The sequence below is a fragment of the Lissotriton vulgaris genome, unplaced genomic scaffold, assembly GCF_964263255.1.
Source record: "Lissotriton vulgaris unplaced genomic scaffold, aLisVul1.2 SCAFFOLD_595, whole genome shotgun sequence".
Classification (NCBI taxonomy): domain Eukaryota; kingdom Metazoa; phylum Chordata; class Amphibia; order Caudata; family Salamandridae; genus Lissotriton; species Lissotriton vulgaris.
In genome coordinates this window covers 274,353-297,988 of record NW_028241900.1, presented here as the reverse complement: position 1 = coordinate 297,988, position 23,636 = coordinate 274,353, and the positions used below count along the sequence as shown (strand labels likewise).

The following is a 23,636-nucleotide window of genomic DNA, read 5'->3' as shown; positions in this document are numbered from 1 at the left end:
CTGCATGAAACCATCTTCAGGGCCTGGACAATTTCATGGCACAACGGCACCTCTCAACATTGCAGCCAAGACAATATAACAACTGTTTCTGCCCGGTTTCGAACCGGGGACCTTTCGCGTGTGAGGCGAACGTGATAACCACTACACTACAGAAACAGATGTCTACAGTTGATTCTTCTGTGATGAAACTTCTCAAAACAGGCTATTCCAAGGGCCTCTGGTTTTAGACTTCTTTCATGCAACCTTCCCAGACAGCCCTAGCTGAACGCTTGTATATGCCATGCAAGTTCAGCATTTTTGCAAAATGCTTAAAGAGAAATGTTTCCTATTTGCTCAGGCAGGGCAAGGTTAAAAGCATGAGACTCTAGCAAATATTCATCCACTACTGCAAAGAGAAAATTGATATTGGCTTTGAAATGCATACTGCAATACTACTTTAAAAAAGCACCAATGAAAGGGCTCGTCCGGGATTTGAACCCGGGACCTCTCGCACCCAAAGCGAGAATCATACCCCTAGACCAACGAGCCTTCGAAAGGCCCGCACCTCTGAAAAGCTAATACCAGCTCTAAGCACGCAATGAAGATCATGCTGGGGACTTTTTCATGCTTGGTCTGTGAATATACATGAAATTCAGTGTCAACTTACCCTTTCTCAAATGATATCACTATCATTTATAAGTGTCCCCTTTTATTTTGTCCCAGCATTGGACACGTCTTACAGAAAGTCAGCACTTATTTATCTATTTCTGCATTGGCTAGACCCTAAAGAGAAAGGATAAAAAGCTGTTCATAGCAACATAAGAAACACATGTTGCATTTTCTCTCAAATGCTTATTCCCTTTGTGCAAATCGGAATGCCAAGATGAATAACTGGGCCACAGATTCTGGCTAATTATCTTTCCCTTGAATGCAAGTAGCAATAAAAACGGCCTAATGCAGGACTAAAGCATTCCTTGCAAGCCTCTAACATCATAACATAACTGAGCTGCTGGTAGCAAGCTAAGCAATACCTTCCCAAAATGAGAAGTACATGTGCTAATCCGCTCAATCAGCGCTCGATCAGGCTCGATCAGGCGAGATATAGAAAAGGTGGAAAGGGTCCAAATGGCTGTCCCTTCCTTTTTAGGGTGGGTCCTTCTGACTATCATAGGATTGCTTGTAAGAGTGGCCAGGGTCAGAGAAAAAACTTTCAACCCTTCTTAGTGTTCTATCCAGAAGCAGGCATTTTCTGTGCCTTTAATTTCAGGCTTTTCCCAGCAGTCTCTGTTCTGCCTATGTAAATTAACAAAAGCAGTGCTTATTCATCACTTACTCTAATGTCCTTACTGTCCAGAAAGCTCTGCCTAAGTATGCTTTTTTTCTTTTTCAGTGAAATTCTAAATGTTTTTTCTGCCCAGTCTATGGCAGTAGAATGCTGCTTATGATGCCACATTTTTTTGAATCACCAAGGTACAACTACAGAGGAATATATGAGTCTGAACGACATGGAACTCTTAGCTAACACATCACAATGTGTGATGCTTGCCAACCAAGCACTAGATTCTGGAGCGCTGATGATCAGAACATTCTGCTCCTGAAGGAAAGGAAAGACAGCTTGATGGAAAATAAAGTCTCAGTTTATAGTAACGCTCTCTCTCTCCCAATATCTATCTATCTATCTATCTATCTATCTATCTATCTATCTATCTATCTATCTATCTATCTATCTATCTATCTATCTATCTATCTATCTATCTATCTATCTATCTATCTATCTATCTATCTATCTATCTATCTATCTTTATATATGGATACCTGCGTACACATACATATAGATATGCCATGCATTCCTTTAGATTTGTTCCAACCTCTTACCATTTATTTGAGAATCCCTACTTTTCAAGTGACTGCAAATGAAGTCATTTCCGGCACTTTTTGGCCGGTGCAAGGTAACAAAAACACATGACAACTTTTAATAAAAATCATTGGTCTCTTTGTTAACGCGCACTGTCAAACATGGGGCTTTCACACGTCAGGTAAACATGATAACCAATACATAACAGAAGCAGATGTAGATTGCTTATCAATGCCGGGATAGAACAGTTGTGAATTGAGTAGAAGAAGGGCCCCTGAATTGATACTTATTATATACAGCCTGTAAGATAATGAAAAATGCAGGCTAGGAAAGGAGATGCAAATATCAATGTATTAGAAAAATACATAAAGAGGAGTGATTTGCTTTTATTCATTCAAGGCTAGAAAAAATCAACATACTATTGCAAGCATTCATACACCACCAAATAGAAATAAACAATTCTGACATTAAACGTAAAGGTGACGATGCATTTGTATCATCACCTTGAGAAGGGTCACCGAGGAATTGAGCCCAGGGCTTCTGCACTTAAACACCAGAAACACTCCACTAAACTAAGATGCCTGTTGGTGCCAACAATTCCCAAAGTTAATGCGTGTTCTAGGTGAGCAATGATCAGAATGCAGAGCTCTTTTCAAAGCGAGGTCTGTGAATCAACAGATACATCCACATGCCAATTACTTTAGTGTTTTTAAGAGAATTCACTTTCTTGGAACGAGTCTGCATGAAACCATCTTCAGGGCCTGGACAATTTCATGGCAAAACGGCACCTCTCAACATTGCAGCCAAGACAATATAACAACTGTTTCTGCCCGGTTTCGAACCGGGGACCTTTCGCGTGTGAGGCGAACGTGATAACCACTACACTACAGAAACAGATGTCTACAGTTGATTCTTCTGTGATGAAACTTCTCAAAACAGGCTATTCCAAGGGCCTCTGGTTTTAGATTTCTTTCATGCAACCTTCCCAGACAGCCCTAGCTGAACGCTTGTATATGCCATGCAAGTTCAGCATTTTTGCAAAATGCTTAAAGAGAAATGTTTCCTATTTGCTCAGGCAGGGCAAGGTTAAAAGCATGAGACTCTAGCAAATATTCATCCACTACTGCAAAGAGAAAATTGATATTGGCTTTGAAATGCATACTGCAATACTACTTTAAAAAAGCACCAATGAAAGGGCTCGTCCGGGATTTGAACCCGGGACCTCTCGCACCCAAAGCGAGAATCATACCCCTAGACCAACGAGCCTTCGAAAGGCCCGCACCTCTGAAAAGCTAATACCAGCTCTAAGCACGCAATGAAGATCATGCTGGGGACTTTTTCATGCTTGGTCTGTGAATATACATGAAATTCAGTGTCAACTTACCCTTTCTCAAATGATATCACTATCATTTATAAGTGTCCCCTTTTATTTTGTCCCAGCATTGGACACGTCTTACAGAAAGTCAGCACTTATTTATCTATTTCTGCATTGGCTAGACCCTAAAGAGAAAGAATAAAAAGCTGTTCATAGCAACATAAGAAACACATGTTGCATTTTCTCTCAAATGCTTATTCCCTTTGTGCAAATCGGAATGCCAAGGTGAATAACTGGGCCACAGATTCTGGCTAATTATCTTTCCCTTGAATGCAAGTAGCAATAAAAACGGCCTAATGCAGGACTAAAGCATTCCTTGCAAGCCTCTAACATCATAACATAACTGAGCTGCTGGTAGCAAGCTAAGCAATACCTTCCCAAAATGAGAAGTACATGTGCTAATCCGCTCAATCAGCGCTCGATCAGGTTGCGATCAGGCGAGATATAGAAAAGGTGGAAAGGGTCCAAATGGCTGTCCCTTCCTTTTCAGGGTGGGTCCTTCTGACTATCATAGGATTGCTTGTAAGAGTGGCCAGGGTCAGAGAAAAAACTTTCAACCCTTCTTAGTGTTCTATCCAGAAGCAGGCATTTTCTGTGCCTTTAATTTCAGGCTTTTCCCAGCAGTCTCTGTTCTGCCTATGTAAATTAACAAAAGCAGTGCTTATTCATCACTTACTCTAATGTCCTTACTGTCCAGAAAGCTCTGCCTAAGTATGCTTTTTTTCTTTTTCAGTGAAATTCTAAATGTTTTTTCTGCCCAGTCTATGGCAGTAGAATGCTGCTTATGATGCCACATTTTGTTGAATCACCAAGGTACGACTACAGAGGAATATATGAGTCTGAACGACATGGAACTCTTAGCTAACACATCACAATGTGTGATGCTTGCCAACCAAGCACTAGATTCTGGAGCGCTGATGATCAGAACATTCTGCTCCTGAAGGAAAGGAAAGACAGCTTGATGGAAAATAAAGTCTCAGTTTATAGTAACGCTCTCTCTCTCCCAATATCTATCTATCTATCTATCTATCTATCTATCTATCTATCTATCTATCTATCTATCTATCTATCTATCTATCTATCTATCTATCTATCTATCTATCTATCTATCTATCTATCTATCTATCTATCTATCTATCTATCTATCTATCTATCTATCTATCTATCTATCTATCTATCTATCTATCTATCTATCTATCTATCTATCTATGTATCTATCTATCTATCTATCTATCTATCTTTATATATGGATACCTGCGTACACATACATATAGATATGCCATGCATTCCTTTAGATTTGTTCCAACCTCTTACCATTTATTTGAGAATCCCTACTTTTCAAGTGACTGCAAATGAAGTCATTTCCGGCACTTTTTGGCCGGTGCAAGGTAACAAAAACACATGACAACTTTTAATAAAAATCATTGGTCTCTTTGTTAACGCGCACTGTCAAACATGGGGCTTTCACACGTCAGGTAAACATGATAACCAATACACAACAGAAGCAGATGTAGATTGCTTATCAATGCCGGGATAGAACAGTTGTGAATTGAGTAGAAGAAGGGCCCCTGAATTGATACTTATTATATACAGCCTGTAAGATAATGAAAAATGCAGGCTAGGAAAGGAGATGCAAATATCAATGTATTAGAAAAATACATAAAGAAGAGTGATTTGCTTTTATTCATTCAAGGCTAGAAAAAATCAACATACTATTGCAAGCATTCATACACCACCAAATAGAAATAAACAATTCTGACATTAAACGTAAAGGTGACGATGCATTTGTATCATCACCTTGAGAAGGGTCACCGAGGAATTGAGCCCAGGGCTTCTGCACTTAAACACCAGAAACACTCCACTAAACTAAGATGCCTGTTGGTGCCAACAATTCCCAAAGTTAATGCGTGTTCTAGGTGAGCAATGAACAGAATGCAGGGCTCTTTTCAAAGCGAGGTCTGTGAATCAACAGATACATCCACATGCCAATTACTTTAGTGTTTTTAAGAGAATTCACTTTCTTGGAACGAGTCTGCATGAAACCATCTTCAGGGCCTGGACAATTTCATGGCAAAACGGCACCTCTCAACATTGCAGCCAAGACAATATAACAACTGTTTCTGCCCGGTTTCGAACCGGGGACCTTTCGCGTGTGAGGCGAACGTGATAACCACTACACTACAGAAACAGATGTCTACAGTTGATTCTTCTGTGATGAAACTTCTCAAAACAGGCTATTCCAAGGGCCTCTGGTTTTAGATTTCTTTCATGCAACCTTCCCAGACAGCCCTAGCTGAACGCTTGTATATGCCATGCAAGTTCAGCATTTTTGCAAAATGCTTAAAGAGAAATGTTTCCTATTTGCTCAGGCAGGGCAAGGTTAAAAGCATGAGACTCTAGCAAATATTCATCCACTACTGCAAAGAGAAAATTGATATTGGCTTTGAAATGCATACTGCAATACTACTTTAAAAAAGCACCAATGAAAGGGCTCGTCCGGGATTTGAACCCGGGACCTCTCGCACCCAAAGCGAGAATCATACCCCTAGACCAACGAGCCTTCGAAAGGCCCGCACCTCTGAAAAGCTAATACCAGCTCTAAGCACGCAATGAAGATCATGCTGGGGACTTTTTCATGCTTGGTCTGTGAATATACATGAAATTCAGTGTCAACTTACCCTTTCTCAAATGATATCACTATCATTTATAAGTGTCCCCTTTTATTTTGTCCCAGCATTGGACACGTCTTACAGAAAGTCAGCACTTATTTATCTATTTCTACATTGGCTAGACCCTAAAGAGAAAGAATAAAAAGCTGTTCATAGCAACATAAGAAACACATGTTGCATTTTCTCTCAAATGCTTATTCCCTTTGTGCAAATCGGAATGCCAAGGTGAATAACTGGGCCACAGATTCTGGCTAATTATCTTTCCCTTGAATGCAAGTAGCAATAAAAACGGCCTAATGAAGGACTAAAGCATTCCATGCAAGCCTCTAACATCATAACATAACTGAGCTGCTGGTAGCAAGCTAAGCAATACCTTCCCAAAATGAGAAGTACATGTGCTAATCCGCTCAATCAGCGCTCGATCAGGCTCGATCAGGCGAGATATAGAAAAGGTGGAAAGGGTCCAAATGGCTGTCCCTTCCTTTTTAGGGTGGGTCCTTCTGACTATCATAGGATTGCTTGTAAGAGTGGCCAGGGTCAGAGAAAAAACTTTCAACCCTTCTTAGTGTTCTATCCAGAAGCAGGCATTTTCTGTGCCTTTAATTTCAGGCTTTTCCCAGCAGTCTCTGTTCTGCCTATGTAAATTAACAAAAGCAGTGCTTATTCATCACTTACTCTAATGTCCTTACTGTCCAGAAAGCTCTGCCTAAGTATGCTTTTTTTCTTTTTCAGTGAAATTCTAAATGTTTTTTCTGCCCAGTCTATGGCAGTAGAATGCTGCTTATGATGCCACATTTTGTTGAATCACCAAGGTACAACTACAGAGGAATATATGAGTCTGAACGACATGGAACTCTTAGCTAACACATCACAATGTGTGATGCTTGCCAACCAAGCACTAGATTCTGGAGCGCTGATGATCAGAACATTCTGCTCCTGAAGGAAAGGAAAGACAGCTTGATGGAAAATAAAGTCTCAGTTTATAGTAACGCTCTCTCTCTCCCAATATCTATCTATCTATCTATCTATCTATCTATCTATCTATCTATCTATCTATCTATCTATCTATCTATCTATCTATCTATCTATCTATCTATCTATCTATCTATCTATCTATCTATCTATCTATCTATCTATCTATCTATCTATCTATCTATCTATCTATCTTTATATATGGATACCTGCGTACACATACATATAGATATGCTATGCATTCCTTTAGATTTGTTCCAACCTCTTACCATTTATTTGAGAATCCCTACTTTTCAAGTGACTGCAAATGAAGTCATTTCCGGCACTTTTTGGCCGGTGCAAGGTAACAAAAACACATGACAACTTTTAATAAAAATCATTGGTCTCTTTGTTAACGCGCACTGTCAAACATGGGGCTTTCACACGTCAGGTAAACATGATAACCAATACACAACAGAAGCAGATGTAGATTGCTTATCAATGCCGGGATAGAACAGTTGTGAATTGAGTAGAAGAAGGGCCCCTGAATTGATACTTATTATATACAGCCTGTAAGATAATGAAAAATGCAGGCTAGGAAAGGAGATGCAAATATCAATGTATTAGAAAAATACATAAAGAGGAGTGATTTGCTTTTATTCATTCAAGGCTAGAAAAAATCAACATACTATTGCAAGCATTCATACACCACCAAATAGAAATAAACAATTCTGACATTAAACGTAAAGGTGACGATGCATTTGTATCATCACCTTGAGAAGGGTCACCGAGGAATTGAGCCCAGGGCTTCTGCACTTAAACACCAGAAACACTCCACTAAACTAAGATGCCTGTTGGTGCCAACAATTCCCAAAGTTAATGCGTGTTCTAGGTGAGCAATGAACAGAATGCAGGGCTCTTTTCAAAGCGAGGTCTGTGAATCAACAGATACATCCACATGCCAATTACTTTAGTGTTTTTAAGAGAATTCACTTTCTTGGAACGAGTCTGCATGAAACCATCTTCAGGGCCTGGACAATTTCATGGCAAAACGGCACCTCTCAACATTGCAGCCAAGACAATATAACAACTGTTTCTGCCCGGTTTCGAACCGGGGACCTTTCGCGTGTGAGGCGAACGTGATAACCACTACACTACAGAAACAGATGTCTACAGTTGATTCTTCTGTGATGAAACTTCTCAAAACAGGCTATTCCAAGGGCCTCTGGTTTTAGATTTCTTTCATGCAACCTTCCCAGACAGCCCTAGCTGAACGCTTGTATATGCCATGCAAGTTCAGCATTTTTGCAAAATGCTTAAAGAGAAATGTTTCCTATTTGCTCAGGCAGGGCAAGGTTAAAAGCATGAGACTCTAGCAAATATTCATCCATTACTGCAAAGAGAAAATTGATATTGGCTTTGAAATGCATACTGCAATACTACTTTAAAAAAGTACCAATGAAAGGGCTCGTCCGGGATTTGAACCCGGGACCTCTCGCACCCAAAGCGAGAATCATACCCCTAGACCAACGAGCCTTCGAAAGGCCCGCACCTCTGAAAAGCTAATACCAGCTCTAAGCACGCAATGAAGATCATGCTGGGGACTTTTTCATGCTTGGTCTGTGAATATACATGAAATTCAGTGTCAACTTACCCTTTCTCAAATGATATCACTATCATTTATAAGTGTCCCCTTTTATTTTGCCCCAGCATTGGACACGTCTTACAGAAAGTCAGCACTTATTTATCTATTTCTGCATTGGCTAGACCCTAAAGAGAAAGAATAAAAAGCTGTTCATAGCAACATAAGAAACACATGTTGCATTTTCTCTCAAATGCTTATTCCCTTTGTGCAAATCGGAATGCCAAGGTGAATAACTGGGCCACAGATTCTGGCTAATTATCTTTCCCTTGAATGCAAGTAGCAATAAAAACGGCCTAATGCAGGACTAAAGCATTCCATGCAAGCCTCTAACATCATAACATAACTGAGCTGCTGGTAGCAAGCTAAGCAATACCTTCCCAAAATGAGAAGTACATGTGCTAATCCGCTCAATCAGGCTCGATCAGGCGAGATATAGAAAAGGTGGAAAGGGTCCAAATGGCTGTCCCTTCCTTTTTAGGGTGGGTCCTTCTGACTATCATAGGATTGCTTGTAAGAGTGGCCAGGGTCAGAGAAAAAACTTTCAACCCTTCTTAGTGTTCTATCCAGAAGCAGGCATTTTCTGTGCCTTTAATTTCAGGCTTTTCCCAGCAGTCTCTGTTCTGCCTATGTAAATTAACAAAAGCAGTGCTTATTCATCACTTACTCTAATGTCCTTACTGTCCAGAAAGCTCTGCCTAAGTATGCTTTTTTTCTTTTTCAGTGAAATTCTAAATGTTTTTTCTGCCCAGTCTATGGCAGTAGAATGCTGCTTATGATGCCACATTTTTTTGAATCACCAAGGTACAACTACAGAGGAATATATGAGTCTGAACGACATGGAACTCTTAGCTAACACATCACAATGTGTGATGCTTGCCAACCAAGCACTAGATTCTGGAGCGCTGATGATCAGAACATTCTGCTCCTGAAGGAAAGGAAAGACAGCTTGATGGAAAATAAAGTCTCAGTTTATAGTAACGCTCTCTCTCTCCCAATATCTATCTATCTATCTATCTATCTATCTATCTATCTATCTATCTATCTATCTATCTATCTATCTATCTATCTATCTATCTATCTATCTATCTATCTATCTATCTATCTATCTATCTATCTATCTATCTATCTATCTATCTATCTATCTATCTATCTATCTATCTATCTATCTATCTTTATATATGGATACCTGCGTACACATACATATAGATATGCCATGCATTCCTTTAGATTTGTTCCAACCTCTTACCATTTATTTGAGAATCCCTACTTTTCAAGTGACTGCAAATGAAGTCATTTCCGGCACTTTTTGGCCGGTGCAAGGTAACAAAAACACATGACAACTTTTAATAAAAATCATTGGTCTCTTTGTTAACGCGCACTGTCAAACATGGGGCTTTCACACGTCAGGTAAACATGATAACCAATACACAACAGAAGCAGATGTAGATTGCTTATCAATGCCGGGATAGAACAGTTGTGAATTGAGTAGAAGAAGGGCCCCTGAATTGATACTTATTATATACAGCCTGTAAGATAATGAAAAATGCAGGCTAGGAAAGGAGATGCAAATATCAATGTATTAGAAAAATACATAAAGAGGAGTGATTTGCTTTTATTCATTCAAGGCTAGAAAAAATCAACATACTATTGCAAGCATTCATACACCACCAAATAGAAATAAACAATTCTGACATTAAACGTAAAGGTGACGATGCATTTGTATCATCACCTTGAGAAGGGTCACCGAGGAATTGAGCCCAGGGCTTCTGCACTTAAACACCAGAAACACTCCACTAAACTAAGATGCCTGTTGGTGCCAACAATTCCCAAAGTTAATGCGTGTTCTAGGTGAGCAATGATCAGAATGCAGAGCTCTTTTCAAAGCGAGGTCTGTGAATCAACAGATACATCCACATGCCAATTACTTTAGTGTTTTTAAGAGAATTCACTTTCTTGGAACGAGTCTGCATGAAACCATCTTCAGGGCCTGGACAATTTCATGGCAAAACGGCACCTCTCAACATTGCAGCCAAGACAATATAACAACTGTTTCTGCCCGGTTTCGAACCGGGGACCTTTCGCGTGTGAGGCGAACGTGATAACCACTACACTACAGAAACAGATGTCTACAGTTGATTCTTCTGTGATGAAACTTCTCAAAACAGGCTATTCCAAGGGCCTCTGGTTTTAGATTTCTTTCATGCAACCTTCCCAGACAGCCCTAGCTGAACGCTTGTATATGCCATGCAAGTTCAGCATTTTTGCAAAATGCTTAAAGAGAAATGTTTCCTATTTGCTCAGGCAGGGCAAGGTTAAAAGCATGAGACTCTAGCAAATATTCATCCACTACTGCAAAGAGAAAATTGATATTGGCTTTGAAATGCATACTGCAATACTACTTTAAAAAAGCACCAATGAAAGGGCTCGTCCGGGATTTGAACCCGGGACCTCTCGCACCCAAAGCGAGAATCATACCCCTAGACCAACGAGCCTTCGAAAGGCCCGCACCTCTGAAAAGCTAATACCAGCTCTAAGCACGCAATGAAGATCATGCTGGGGACTTTTTCATGCTTGGTCTGTGAATATACATGAAATTCAGTGTCAACTTACCCTTTCTCAAATGATATCACTATCATTTATAAGTGTCCCCTTTTATTTTGTCCCAGCATTGGACACGTCTTACAGAAAGTCAGCACTTATTTATCTATTTCTGCATTGGCTAGACCCTAAAGAGAAAGAATAAAAAGCTGTTCATAGCAACATAAGAAACACATGTTGCATTTTCTCTCAAATGCTTATTCCCTTTGTGCAAATCGGAATGCCAAGGTGAATAACTGGGCCACAGATTCTGGCTAATTATCTTTCCCTTGAATGCAAGTAGCAATAAAAACGGCCTAATGCAGGACTAAAGCATTCCTTGCAAGCCTCTAACATCATAACATAACTGAGCTGCTGGTAGCAAGCTAAGCAATACCTTCCCAAAATGAGAAGTACATGTGCTAATCCGCTCAATCAGCGCTCGATCAGGTTGCGATCAGGCGAGATATAGAAAAGGTGGAAAGGGTCCAAATGGCTGTCCCTTCCTTTTCAGGGTGGGTCCTTCTGACTATCATAGGATTGCTTGTAAGAGTGGCCAGGGTCAGAGAAAAAACTTTCAACCCTTCTTAGTGTTCTATCCAGAAGCAGGCATTTTCTGTGCCTTTAATTTCAGGCTTTTCCCAGCAGTCTCTGTTCTGCCTATGTAAATTAACAAAAGCAGTGCTTATTCATCACTTACTCTAATGTCCTTACTGTCCAGAAAGCTCTGCCTAAGTATGCTTTTTTTCTTTTTCAGTGAAATTCTAAATGTTTTTTCTGCCCAGTCTATGGCAGTAGAATGCTGCTTATGATGCCACATTTTGTTGAATCACCAAGGTACGACTACAGAGGAATATATGAGTCTGAACGACATGGAACTCTTAGCTAACACATCACAATGTGTGATGCTTGCCAACCAAGCACTAGATTCTGGAGCGCTGATGATCAGAACATTCTGCTCCTGAAGGAAAGGAAAGACAGCTTGATGGAAAATAAAGTCTCAGTTTATAGTAACGCTCTCTCTCTCCCAATATCTATCTATCTATCTATCTATCTATCTATCTATCTATCTATCTATCTATCTATCTATCTATCTATCTATCTATCTATCTATCTATCTATCTATCTATCTATCTATCTATCTATCTATCTATCTATCTATCTATCTATCTATCTATCTATCTATCTATCTATCTATCTATCTATCTATCTATCTATCTATCTATCTATCTATCTATGTATCTATCTATCTATCTATCTATCTTTATATATGGATACCTGCGTACACATACATATAGATATGCCATGCATTCCTTTAGATTTGTTCCAACCTCTTACCATTTATTTGAGAATCCCTACTTTTCAAGTGACTGCAAATGAAGTCATTTCCGGCACTTTTTGGCCGGTGCAAGGTAACAAAAACACATGACAACTTTTAATAAAAATCATTGGTCTCTTTGTTAACGCGCACTGTCAAACATGGGGCTTTCACACGTCAGGTAAACATGATAACCAATACACAACAGAAGCAGATGTAGATTGCTTATCAATGCCGGGATAGAACAGTTGTGAATTGAGTAGAAGAAGGGCCCCTGAATTGATACTTATTATATACAGCCTGTAAGATAATGAAAAATGCAGGCTAGGAAAGGAGATGCAAATATCAATGTATTAGAAAAATACATAAAGAAGAGTGATTTGCTTTTATTCATTCAAGGCTAGAAAAAATCAACATACTATTGCAAGCATTCATACACCACCAAATAGAAATAAACAATTCTGACATTAAACGTAAAGGTGACGATGCATTTGTATCATCACCTTGAGAAGGGTCACCGAGGAATTGAGCCCAGGGCTTCTGCACTTAAACACCAGAAACACTCCACTAAACTAAGATGCCTGTTGGTGCCAACAATTCCCAAAGTTAATGCGTGTTCTAGGTGAGCAATGAACAGAATGCAGGGCTCTTTTCAAAGCGAGGTCTGTGAATCAACAGATACATCCACATGCCAATTACTTTAGTGTTTTTAAGAGAATTCACTTTCTTGGAACGAGTCTGCATGAAACCATCTTCAGGGCCTGGACAATTTCATGGCAAAACGGCACCTCTCAACATTGCAGCCAAGACAATATAACAACTGTTTCTGCCCGGTTTCGAACCGGGGACCTTTCGCGTGTGAGGCGAACGTGATAACCACTACACTACAGAAACAGATGTCTACAGTTGATTCTTCTGTGATGAAACTTCTCAAAACAGGCTATTCCAAGGGCCTCTGGTTTTAGATTTCTTTCATGCAACCTTCCCAGACAGCCCTAGCTGAACGCTTGTATATGCCATGCAAGTTCAGCATTTTTGCAAAATGCTTAAAGAGAAATGTTTCCTATTTGCTCAGGCAGGGCAAGGTTAAAAGCATGAGACTCTAGCAAATATTCATCCACTACTGCAAAGAGAAAATTGATATTGGCTTTGAAATGCATACTGCAATACTACTTTAAAAAAGCACCAATGAAAGGGCTCGTCCGGGATTTGAACCCGGGACCTCTCGCACCCAAAGCGAGAATCATACCCCTAGACCAACGAGCCTTCGAAAGGCCCGCACCTCTGAAAAGCTAATACCAGCTCTAAGCACGCAATGAAGATCATGCTGGGGACTTTTTCATGCTTGGTCTGTGAATATACATGAAATTCAGTGTCAACTTACCCTTTCTCAAATGATATCACTATCATTTATAAGTGTCCCCTTTTATTTTGTCCCAGCATTGGACACGTCTTACAGAAAGTCAGCACTTATTTATCTATTTCTACATTGGCTAGACCCTAAAGAGAAAGAATAAAAAGCTGTTCATAGCAACATAAGAAACACATGTTGCATTTTCTCTCAAATGCTTATTCCCTTTGTGCAAATCGGAATGCCAAGGTGAATAACTGGGCCACAGATTCTGGCTAATTATCTTTCCCTTGAATGCAAGTAGCAATAAAAACGGCCTAATGAAGGACTAAAGCATTCCATGCAAGCCTCTAACATCATAACATAACTGAGCTGCTGGTAGCAAGCTAAGCAATACCTTCCCAAAATGAGAAGTACATGTGCTAATCCGCTCAATCAGCGCTCGATCAGGCTCGATCAGGCGAGATATAGAAGAGGTGGAAAGGGTCCAAATGGCTGTCCCTTCCTTTTTAGGGTGGGTCCTTCTGACTATCATAGGATTGCTTGTAAGAGTGGCCAGGGTCAGAGAAAAAACTTTCAACCCTTCTTAGTGTTCTATCCAGAAGCAGGCATTTTCTGTGCCTTTAATTTCAGGCTTTTCCCAGCAGTCTCTGTTCTGCCTATGTAAATTAACAAAAGCAGTGCTTATTCATCACTTACTCTAATGTCCTTACTGTCCAGAAAGCTCTGCCTAAGTATGCTTTTTTTCTTTTTCAGTGAAATTCTAAATGTTTTTTCTGCCCAGTCTATGGCAGTAGAATGCTGCTTATGATGCCACATTTTGTTGAATCACCAAGGTACAACTACAGAGGAATATATGAGTCTGAACGACATGGAACTCTTAGCTAACACATCACAATGTGTGATGCTTGCCAACCAAGCACTAGATTCTGGAGCGCTGATGATCAGAACATTCTGCTCCTGAAGGAAAGGAAAGACAGCTTGATGGAAAATAAAGTCTCAGTTTATAGTAACGCTCTCTCTCTCCCAATATCTATCTATCTATCTATCTATCTATCTATCTATCTATCTATCTATCTATCTATCTATCTATCTATCTATCTATCTATCTATCTATCTATCTATCTATCTATCTATCTATCTATCTATCTATCTATCTATCTATCTATCTATCTATCTATCTATCTATCTATCTATCTATCTATCTATCTTTATATATGGATACCTGCGTACACATACATATAGATATGCTATGCATTCCTTTAGATTTGTTCCAACCTCTTACCATTTATTTGAGAATCCCTACTTTTCAAGTGACTGCAAATGAAGTCATTTCCGGCACTTTTTGGCCGGTGCAAGGTAACAAAAACACATGACAACTTTTAATAAAAATCATTGGTCTCTTTGTTAACGCGCACTGTCAAACATGGGGCTTTCACACGTCAGGTAAACATGATAACCAATACACAACAGAAGCAGATGTAGATTGCTTATCAATGCCGGGATAGAACAGTTGTGAATTGAGTAGAAGAAGGGCCCCTGAATTGATACTTATTATATACAGCCTGTAAGATAATGAAAAATGCAGGCTAGGAAAGGAGATGCAAATATCAATGTATTAGAAAAATACATAAAGAGGAGTGATTTGCTTTTATTCATTCAAGGCTAGAAAAAATCAACATACTATTGCAAGCATTCATACACCACCAAATAGAAATAAACAATTCTGACATTAAACGTAAAGGTGACGATGCATTTGTATCATCACCTTGAGAAGGGTCACCGAGGAATTGAGCCCAGGGCTTCTGCACTTAAACACCAGAAACACTCCACTAAACTAAGATGCCTGTTGGTGCCAACAATTCCCAAAGTTAATGCGTGTTCTAGGTGAGCAATGAACAGAATGCAGGGCTCTTTTCAAAGCGAGGTCTGTGAATCAACAGATACATCCACATGCCAATTACTTTAGTGTTTTTAAGAGAATTCACTTTCTTGGAACGAGTCTGCATGAAACCATCTTCAGGGCCTGGACAATTTCATGGCAAAACGGCACCTCTCAACATTGCAGCCAAGACAATATAACAACTGTTTCTGCCCGGTTTCGAACCGGGGACCTTTCGCGTGTGAGGCGAACGTGATAACCACTACACTACAGAAACAGATGTCTACAGTTGATTCTTCTGTGATGAAACTTCTCAAAACAGGCTATTCCAAGGGCCTCTGGTTTTAGATTTCTTTCATGCAACCTTCCCAGACAGCCCTAGCTGAACGCTTGTATATGCCATGCAAGTTCAGCATTTTTGCAAAATGCTTAAAGAGAAATGTTTCCTATTTGCTCAGGCAGGGCAAGGTTAAAAGCATGAGACTCTAGCAAATATTCATCCATTACTGCAAAGAGAAAATTGATATTGGCTTTGAAATGCATACTGCAATACTACTTTAAAAAAGTACCAATGAAAGGGCTCGTCCGGGATTTGAACCCGGGACCTCTCGCACCCAAAGCGAGAATCATACCCCTAGACCAACGAGCCTTCGAAAGGCCCGCACCTCTGAAAAGCTAATACCAGCTCTAAGCACGCAATGAAGATCATGCTGGGGACTTTTTCATGCTTGGTCTGTGAATATACATGAAATTCAGTGTCAACTTACCCTTTCTCAAATGATATCACTATCATTTATAAGTGTCCCCTTTTATTTTGCCCCAGCATTGGACACGTCTTACAGAAAGTCAGCACTTATTTATCTATTTCTGCATTGGCTAGACCCTAAAGAGAAAGAATAAAAAGCTGTTCATAGCAACATAAGAAACACATGTTGCATTTTCTCTCAAATGCTTATTCCCTTTGTGCAAATCGGAATGCCAAGGTGAATAACTGGGCCACAGATTCTGGCTAATTATCTTTCCCTTGAATGCAAGTAGCAATAAAAACGGCCTAATGCAGGACTAAAGCATTCCATGCAAGCCTCTAACATCATAACATAACTGAGCTGCTGGTAGCAAGCTAAGCAATACCTTCCCAAAATGAGAAGTACATGTGCTAATCCGCTCAATCAGGCTCGATCAGGCGAGATATAGAAAAGGTGGAAAGGGTCCAAATGGCTGTCCCTTCCTTTTTAGGGTGGGTCCTTCTGACTATCATAGGATTGCTTGTAAGAGTGGCCAGGGTCAGAGAAAAAACTTTCAACCCTTCTTAGTGTTCTATCCAGAAGCAGGCATTTTCTGTGCCTTTAATTTCAGGCTTTTCCCAGCAGTCTCTGTTCTGCCTATGTAAATTAACAAAAGCAGTGCTTATTCATCACTTACTCTAATGTCCTTACTGTCCAGAAAGCTCTGCCTAAGTATGCTTTTTTTCTTTTTCAGTGAAATTCTAAATGTTTTTTCTGCCCAGTCTATGGCAGTAGAATGCTGCTTATGATGCCACATTTTGTTGAATCACCAAGGTACAACTACAGAGGAATATATGAGTCTGAACGACATGGAACTCTTAGCTAACACATCACAATGTGTGATGCTTGCCAACCAAGCACTAGATTCTGGAGCGCTGATGATCAGAACATTCTGCTCCTGAAGGAAAGGAAAGACAGCTTGATGGAAAATAAAGTCTCAGTTTATAGTAACACTCTCTCTCTCCCAATATCTATCTATCTATCTATCTATCTATCTATCTATCTATCTATCTATCTATCTATCTATCTATCTATCTATCTATCTATCTATCTATCTATCTATCTATCTATCTATCTATCTATCTATCTATCTATCTATCTATCTATCTATCTTTATATATGGATACCTGCGTACACATACATATAGATATGCCATGCATTCCTTTAGATTTGTTCCAACCTCTTACCATTTATTTGAGAATCCCTACTTTTCAAGTGACTGCAAATGAAGTCATTTCCGGCACTTTTTGGCCGGTGCAAGGTAACAAAAACACATGACAACTTTTAATAAAAATCATTGGTCTCTTTGTTAACGCGCACTGTCAAACATGGGGCTTTCACACGTCAGGTAAACATGATAACCAATACACAACAGAAGCAGATGTAGATTGCTTATCAATGCCGGGATAGAACAGTTGTGAATTGAGTAGAAGAAGGGCCCCTGAATTGATACTTATTATATACAGCCTGTAAGATAATGAAAAATGCAGGCTAGGAAAGGAGATGCAAATATCAATGTATTAGAAAAATACATAAAGAGGAGTGATTTGCTTTTATTCATTCAAGGCTAGAAAAAATCAACATACTATTGCAAGCATTCATACACCACCAAATAGAAATAAACAATTCTGACATTAAACGTAAAGGTGACGATGCATTTGTATCATCACCTTGAGAAGGGTCACCGAGGAATTGAGCCCAGGGCTTCTGCACTTAAACACCAGAAACACTCCACTAAACTAAGATGCCTGTTGGTGCCAACAATTCCCAAAGTTAATGCGTGTTCTAGGTGAGCAATGAACAGAATGCAGGGCTCTTTTCAAAGCGAGGTCTGTGAATCAACAGATACATCCACATGCCAATTACTTTAGTGTTTTTAGGAGAATTCACTTTCTTGGAACGAGTCTGCATGAAACCATCTTCAGGGCCTGGACAATTTCATGGCAAAACGGCACCTCTCAACATTGCAGCCAAGACAATATAACAACTGTTTCTGCCCGGTTTCGAACCGGGGACCTTTCGCGTGTGAGGCGAACGTGATAACCACTACACTACAGAAACAGATGTCTACAGTTGATTCTTCTGTGATGAAACTTCTCAAAACAGGCTATTCCAAGGGCCTCTGGTTTTAGATTTCTTTCATGCAACCTTCCCAGACAGCCCTAGCTGAACGCTTGTATATGCCATGCAAGTTCAGCATTTTTGCAAAATGCTTAAAGAGAAATGTTTCCTATTTGCTCAGGCAGGGCAAGGTTAAAAGCATGAGACTCTAGCAAATATTCATCCACTACTGCAAAGAGAAAATTGATATTGGCTTTGAAATGCATACTGCAATACTACTTTAAAAAAGCACCAATGAAAGGGCTCGTCCGGGATTTGAACCCGGGACCTCTCGCACCCAAAGCGAGAATCATACCCCTAGACCAACGAGCCTTCGAAAGGCCCGCACCTCTGAAAAGCTAATACCAGCTCTAAGCACGCAATGAAGATCATGCTGGGGACTTTTTCATGCTTGGTCTGTGAATATACATGAAATTCAGTGTCAACTTACCCTTTCTCAAATGATATCACTATCATTTATAAGTGTCCCCTTTTATTTTGTCCCAGCATTGGACACGTCTTACAGAAAGTCAGCACTTATTTATCTATTTCTGCATTGGCTAGACCCTAAAGAGAAAGAATAAAAAGCTGTTCATAGCAACATAAGAAACACATGTTGCATTTTCTCTCAAATGCTTATTCCCTTTGTGCAAATCGGAATGCCAAGGTGAATAACTGGGCCACAGATTCTGGCTAATTATCTTTCCCTTGAATGCAAGTAGCAATAAAAACGGCCTAATGCAGGACTAAAGCATTCCTTGCAAGCCTCTAACATCATAACATAACTGAGCTGCTGGTAGCAAGCTAAGCAATACCTTCCCAAAATGAGAAGTACATGTGCTAATCCGCTCAATCAGCGCTCGATCAGGTTGCGATCAGGCGAGATATAGAAAAGGTGGAAAGGGTCCAAATGGCTGTCCCTTCCTTTTCAGGGTGGGTCCTTCTGACTATCATAGGATTGCTTGTAAGAGTGGCCAGGGTCAGAGAAAAAACTTTCAACCCTTCTTAGTGTTCTATCCAGAAGCAGGCATTTTCTGTGCCTTTAATTTCAGGCTTTTCCCAGCAGTCTCTGTTCTGCCTATGTAAATTAACAAAAGCAGTGCTTATTCATCACTTACTCTAATGTCCTTACTGTCCAGAAAGCTCTGCCTAAGTATGCTTTTTTTCTTTTTCAGTGAAATTCTAAATGTTTTTTCTGCCCAGTCTATGGCAGTAGAATGCTGCTTATGATGCCACATTTTGTTGAATCACCAAGGTACGACTACAGAGGAATATATGAGTCTGAACGACATGGAACTCTTAGCTAACACATCACAATGTGTGATGCTTGCCAACCAAGCACTAGATTCTGGAGCGCTGATGATCAGAACATTCTGCTCCTGAAGGAAAGGAAAGACAGCTTGATGGAAAATAAAGTCTCAGTTTATAGTAACGCTCTCTCTCTCCCAATATCTATCTATCTATCTATCTATCTATCTATCTATCTATCTATCTATCTATCTATCTATCTATCTATCTATCTATCTATCTATCTATCTATCTATCTATCTATCTATCTATCTATCTATCTATCTATCTATCTATCTATCTATCTATCTATCTATCTATCTATCTATCTATCTATCTATCTATCTATCTATCTATCTATCTATCTATCTATCTATCTATCTATCTTTATATATGGATACCTGCGTACACATACATATAGATATGCCATGCATTCCTTTAGATTTGTTCCAACCTCTTACCATTTATTTGAGAATCCCTACTTTTCAAGTGACTGCAAATGAAGTCATTTCCGGCACTTTTTGGCCGGTGCAAGGTAACAAAAACACATGACAACTTTTAATAAAAATCATTGGTCTCTTTGTTAACGCGCACTGTCAAACATGGGGCTTTCACACGTCAGGTAAACATGATAACCAATACACAACAGAAGCAGATGTAGATTGCTTATCAATGCCGGGATAGAACAGTTGTGAATTGAGTAGAAGAAGGGCCCCTGAATTGATACTTATTATATACAGCCTGTAAGATAATGAAAAATGCAGGCTAGGAAAGGAGATGCAAATATCAATGTATTAGAAAAATACATAAAGAAGAGTGATTTGCTTTTATTCATTCAAGGCTAGAAAAAATCAACATACTATTGCAAGCATTCATACACCACCAAATAGAAATAAACAATTCTGACATTAAACGTAAAGGTGACGATGCATTTGTATCATCACCTTGAGAAGGGTCACCGAGGAATTGAGCCCAGGGCTTCTGCACTTAAACACCAGAAACACTCCACTAAACTAAGATGCCTGTTGGTGCCAACAATTCCCAAAGTTAATGCGTGTTCTAGGTGAGCAATGAACAGAATGCAGGGCTCTTTTCAAAGCGAGGTCTGTGAATCAACAGATACATCCACATGCCAATTACTTTAGTGTTTTTAAGAGAATTCACTTTCTTGGAACGAGTCTGCATGAAACCATCTTCAGGGCCTGGACAATTTCATGGCAAAACGGCACCTCTCAACATTGCAGCCAAGACAATATAACAACTGTTTCTGCCCGGTTTCGAACCGGGGACCTTTCGCGTGTGAGGCGAACGTGATAACCACTACACTACAGAAACAGATGTCTACAGTTGATTCTTCTGTGATGAAACTTCTCAAAACAGGCTATTCCAAGGGCCTCTGGTTTTAGATTTCTTTCATGCAACCTTCCCAGACAGCCCTAGCTGAACGCTTGTATATGCCATGCAAGTTCAGCATTTTTGCAAAATGCTTAAAGAGAAATGTTTCCTATTTGCTCAGGCAGGGCAAGGTTAAAAGCATGAGACTCTAGCAAATATTCATCCACTACTGCAAAGAGAAAATTGATATTGGCTTTGAAATGCATACTGCAATACTACTTTAAAAAAGCACCAATGAAAGGGCTCGTCCGGGATTTGAACCCGGGACCTCTCGCACCCAAAGCGAGAATCATACCCCTAGACCAACGAGCCTTCGAAAGGCCCGCACCTCTGAAAAGCTAATACCAGCTCTAAGCACGCAATGAAGATCATGCTGGGGACTTTTTCATGCTTGGTCTGTGAATATACATGAAATTCAGTGTCAACTTACCCTTTCTCAAATGATATCACTATCATTTATAAGTGTCCCCTTTTATTTTGTCCCAGCATTGGACACGTCTTACAGAAAGTCAGCACTTATTTATCTATTTCTACATTGGCTAGACCCTAAAGAGAAAGAATAAAAAGCTGTTCATAGCAACATAAGAAACACATGTTGCATTTTCTCTCAAATGCTTATTCCCTTTGTGCAAATCGGAATGCCAAGGTGAATAACTGGGCCACAGATTCTGGCTAATTATCTTTCCCTTGAATGCAAGTAGCAATAAAAACGGCCTAATGAAGGACTAAAGCATTCCATGCAAGCCTCTAACATCATAACATAACTGAGCTGCTGGTAGCAAGCTAAGCAATACCTTCCCAAAATGAGAAGTACATGTGCTAATCCGCTCAATCAGCGCTCGATCAGGCTCGATCAGGCGAGATATAGAAAAGGTGGAAAGGGTCCAAATGGCTGTCCCTTCCTTTTTAGGGTGGGTCCTTCTGACTATCATAGGATTGCTTGTAAGAGTGGCCAGGGTCAGAGAAAAAACTTTCAACCCTTCTTAGTGTTCTATCCAGAAGCAGGCATTTTCTGTGCCTTTAATTTCAGGCTTTTCCCAGCAGTCTCTGTTCTGCCTATGTAAATTAACAAAAGCAGTGCTTATTCATCACTTACTCTAATGTCCTTACTGTCCAGAAAGCTCTGCCTAAGTATGCTTTTTTTCTTTTTCAGTGAAATTCTAAATGTTTTTTCTGCCCAGTCTATGGCAGTAGAATGCTGCTTATGATGCCACATTTTGTTGAATCACCAAGGTACAACTACAGAGGAATATATGAGTCTGAACGACATGGAACTCTTAGCTAACACATCACAATGTGTGATGCTTGCCAACCAAGCACTAGATTCTGGAGCGCTGATGATCAGAACATTCTGCTCCTGAAGGAAAGGAAAGACAGCTTGATGGAAAATAAAGTCTCAGTTTATAGTAACGCTCTCTCTCTCCCAATATCTATCTATCTATCTATCTATCTATCTATCTATCTATCTATCTATCTATCTATCTATCTATCTATCTATCTATCTATCTATCTATCTATCTATCTATCTATCTATCTATCTATCTATCTATCTATCTATCTATCTATCTATCTATCTATCTATCTATCTATCTATCTATCTATCTATCTATCTATCTATCTATCTATCTTTATATATGGATACCTGCGTACACATACATATAGATATGCTATGCATTCCTTTAGATTTGTTCCAACCTCTTACCATTTATTTGAGAATCCCTACTTTTCAAGTGACTGCAAATGAAGTCATTTCCGGCACTTTTTGGCCGGTGCAAGGTAACAAAAACACATGACAACTTTTAATAAAAATCATTGGTCTCTTTGTTAACGCGCACTGTCAAACATGGGGCTTTCACACGTCAGGTAAACATGATAACCAATACACAACAGAAGCAGATGTAGATTGCTTATCAATGCCGGGATAGAACAGTTGTGAATTGAGTAGAAGAAGGGCCCCTGAATTGATACTTATTATATACAGCCTGTAAGATAATGAAAAATGCAGGCTAGGAAAGGAGATGCAAATATCAATGTATTAGAAAAATACATAAAGAGGAGTGATTTGCTTTTATTCATTCAAGGCTAGAAAAAATCAACATACTATTGCAAGCATTCATACACCACCAAATAGAAATAAACAATTCTGACATTAAACGTAAAGGTGACGATGCATTTGTATCATCACCTTGAGAAGGGTCACCGAGGAATTGAGCCCAGGGCTTCTGCACTTAAACACCAGAAACACTCCACTAAACTAAGATGCCTGTTGGTGCCAACAATTCCCAAAGTTAATGCGTGTTCTAGGTGAGCAATGAACAGAATGCAGGGCTCTTTTCAAAGCGAGGTCTGTGAATCAACAGATACATCCACATGCCAATTACTTTAGTGTTTTTAAGAGAATTCACTTTCTTGGAACGAGTCTGCATGAAACCATCTTCAGGGCCTGGACAATTTCATGGCAAAACGG

General features: G+C 39.6%; 18 non-coding genes across 18 annotated transcripts; all 18 read right to left on the bottom strand.

Moving 5' to 3' along the window:
* Positions 1-83: 83 nt before the first annotated feature.
* Positions 84-156, bottom strand: TRNAV-CAC (transfer RNA valine (anticodon CAC)). Its single transcript has one exon. It is a non-coding gene; the product is annotated as a tRNA-Val (tRNA).
* Positions 157-456: 300 nt separating this feature from the next.
* TRNAP-UGG (transfer RNA proline (anticodon UGG)) lies at positions 457-528 on the bottom strand. The gene has a single exon. It is a non-coding gene; the product is annotated as a tRNA-Pro (tRNA).
* A 2,127-nt stretch (positions 529-2,655) lies between these two features.
* On the bottom strand, positions 2,656-2,728 carry TRNAV-CAC (transfer RNA valine (anticodon CAC)). The gene has a single exon. It is a non-coding gene; the product is annotated as a tRNA-Val (tRNA).
* A 300-nt stretch (positions 2,729-3,028) lies between these two features.
* On the bottom strand, positions 3,029-3,100 carry TRNAP-UGG (transfer RNA proline (anticodon UGG)). Its single transcript has one exon. It is a non-coding gene; the product is annotated as a tRNA-Pro (tRNA).
* A 2,224-nt stretch (positions 3,101-5,324) lies between these two features.
* Positions 5,325-5,397, bottom strand: TRNAV-CAC (transfer RNA valine (anticodon CAC)). The gene has a single exon. It is a non-coding gene; the product is annotated as a tRNA-Val (tRNA).
* Positions 5,398-5,697: 300 nt separating this feature from the next.
* On the bottom strand, positions 5,698-5,769 carry TRNAP-UGG (transfer RNA proline (anticodon UGG)). Its single transcript has one exon. It is a non-coding gene; the product is annotated as a tRNA-Pro (tRNA).
* A 2,151-nt stretch (positions 5,770-7,920) lies between these two features.
* On the bottom strand, positions 7,921-7,993 carry TRNAV-CAC (transfer RNA valine (anticodon CAC)). Its single transcript has one exon. It is a non-coding gene; the product is annotated as a tRNA-Val (tRNA).
* Positions 7,994-8,293: 300 nt separating this feature from the next.
* Positions 8,294-8,365, bottom strand: TRNAP-UGG (transfer RNA proline (anticodon UGG)). Its single transcript has one exon. It is a non-coding gene; the product is annotated as a tRNA-Pro (tRNA).
* A 2,156-nt stretch (positions 8,366-10,521) lies between these two features.
* Positions 10,522-10,594, bottom strand: TRNAV-CAC (transfer RNA valine (anticodon CAC)). The gene has a single exon. It is a non-coding gene; the product is annotated as a tRNA-Val (tRNA).
* Positions 10,595-10,894: 300 nt separating this feature from the next.
* On the bottom strand, positions 10,895-10,966 carry TRNAP-UGG (transfer RNA proline (anticodon UGG)). The gene has a single exon. It is a non-coding gene; the product is annotated as a tRNA-Pro (tRNA).
* Positions 10,967-13,190: 2,224 nt separating this feature from the next.
* On the bottom strand, positions 13,191-13,263 carry TRNAV-CAC (transfer RNA valine (anticodon CAC)). Its single transcript has one exon. It is a non-coding gene; the product is annotated as a tRNA-Val (tRNA).
* Positions 13,264-13,563: 300 nt separating this feature from the next.
* TRNAP-UGG (transfer RNA proline (anticodon UGG)) lies at positions 13,564-13,635 on the bottom strand. Its single transcript has one exon. It is a non-coding gene; the product is annotated as a tRNA-Pro (tRNA).
* Positions 13,636-15,806: 2,171 nt separating this feature from the next.
* TRNAV-CAC (transfer RNA valine (anticodon CAC)) lies at positions 15,807-15,879 on the bottom strand. Its single transcript has one exon. It is a non-coding gene; the product is annotated as a tRNA-Val (tRNA).
* Positions 15,880-16,179: 300 nt separating this feature from the next.
* TRNAP-UGG (transfer RNA proline (anticodon UGG)) lies at positions 16,180-16,251 on the bottom strand. Its single transcript has one exon. It is a non-coding gene; the product is annotated as a tRNA-Pro (tRNA).
* A 2,124-nt stretch (positions 16,252-18,375) lies between these two features.
* TRNAV-CAC (transfer RNA valine (anticodon CAC)) lies at positions 18,376-18,448 on the bottom strand. Its single transcript has one exon. It is a non-coding gene; the product is annotated as a tRNA-Val (tRNA).
* Positions 18,449-18,748: 300 nt separating this feature from the next.
* On the bottom strand, positions 18,749-18,820 carry TRNAP-UGG (transfer RNA proline (anticodon UGG)). The gene has a single exon. It is a non-coding gene; the product is annotated as a tRNA-Pro (tRNA).
* Positions 18,821-21,036: 2,216 nt separating this feature from the next.
* Positions 21,037-21,109, bottom strand: TRNAV-CAC (transfer RNA valine (anticodon CAC)). Its single transcript has one exon. It is a non-coding gene; the product is annotated as a tRNA-Val (tRNA).
* A 300-nt stretch (positions 21,110-21,409) lies between these two features.
* On the bottom strand, positions 21,410-21,481 carry TRNAP-UGG (transfer RNA proline (anticodon UGG)). The gene has a single exon. It is a non-coding gene; the product is annotated as a tRNA-Pro (tRNA).
* Between the last annotated feature and the right edge of the window lie 2,155 nt (positions 21,482-23,636).